The sequence below is a fragment of the Ruditapes philippinarum genome, unplaced genomic scaffold, assembly GCF_026571515.1.
Source record: "Ruditapes philippinarum isolate M1 unplaced genomic scaffold, ASM2657151v2 ctg3263_1_1_1_1, whole genome shotgun sequence".
Lineage (NCBI taxonomy): Eukaryota > Metazoa > Mollusca > Bivalvia > Venerida > Veneridae > Ruditapes > Ruditapes philippinarum.
Genome location: NW_026865274.1, coordinates 172,665 through 173,566, shown reverse-complemented (window position 1 = coordinate 173,566; position 902 = coordinate 172,665). Strand labels below are relative to the sequence as shown.

General features: G+C 30.4%; 1 non-coding gene across 1 annotated transcript; it reads right to left on the bottom strand.

Annotated features, from left to right (window-relative positions):
- Window positions 1–502: 502 nt before the first annotated feature.
- Window positions 503–575, bottom strand: Trnav-cac (transfer RNA valine (anticodon CAC)). The gene has a single exon. It is a non-coding gene; the product is annotated as a tRNA-Val (tRNA).
- Window positions 576–902: the final 327 nt, after the last annotated feature.

The following is a 902-nucleotide window of genomic DNA, read 5'->3' as shown; positions in this document are numbered from 1 at the left end:
ATCTATGTAGAAGTTGAATAGTTGCAAAATGTAAGGTATTTAACTTTTCCCAAAGAAAGGTCAACTAAAATAAAGCTTCAACTCTATCCGCTTAACTTATTTTTGTGATGATATCAAGATTTCTGATCTTTGGTTCAGGTGGAATAATCTTTGCCTATTCGCACTGTGATGCAACAATTATATTTATTTTCTTGCTTTTATATTTATATATTTTGCTATATTCTTGTTTCTTATTCAATTCAGTTATTTTTTTCTATTGCTAATTTGAAAGTTTTCATCGGAGTTCATATTAAGAAAATACGTTATGATAAATAGTCTGTTAATAAGAAATAATAAAAAAATATTTCTTAATATATAAACTATCAGACAAACACATAGATAAAAATATAAATTCAGTGCTTTCTTTTATCGATAAAGAATAGAAAGAAAAAAGAGATGTTTTGACTTTGGCATAAATTTAAAAAAATATCGTTATTACAAAATAGCGTGAAAAGTATCAATATGGTTCCGCTGGGGCTCGAACCCAGGACCTCTCGCGTGTGAAGCGAGCGTGATAACCACTACACTACGGAACCGATACGTTATGAATAGTGGGTTGAAAACAAATCTCGAAATATTAATATAAAATAGATAAAATAAGAATCCCTTAAGGCAAAATGTTGCACGCTCGGTTTGATTGAGCCTATTCATGGGCGGTACTGCCAAGTGCAAACTACCAACCACGCTCCCTATCACCGGCTTAAAGCACAGTTCAACATGTAAACACGAAATGGCAAAGTTTTGAAATAAGAAATATCCGCATTCTTAAATGTTATAACTTTGTAACTTGCTAAGATACTATTACAACCTTATCCATAATACATAACCTGTATCTTTTTTTATTATAATATATTTTTAAGACA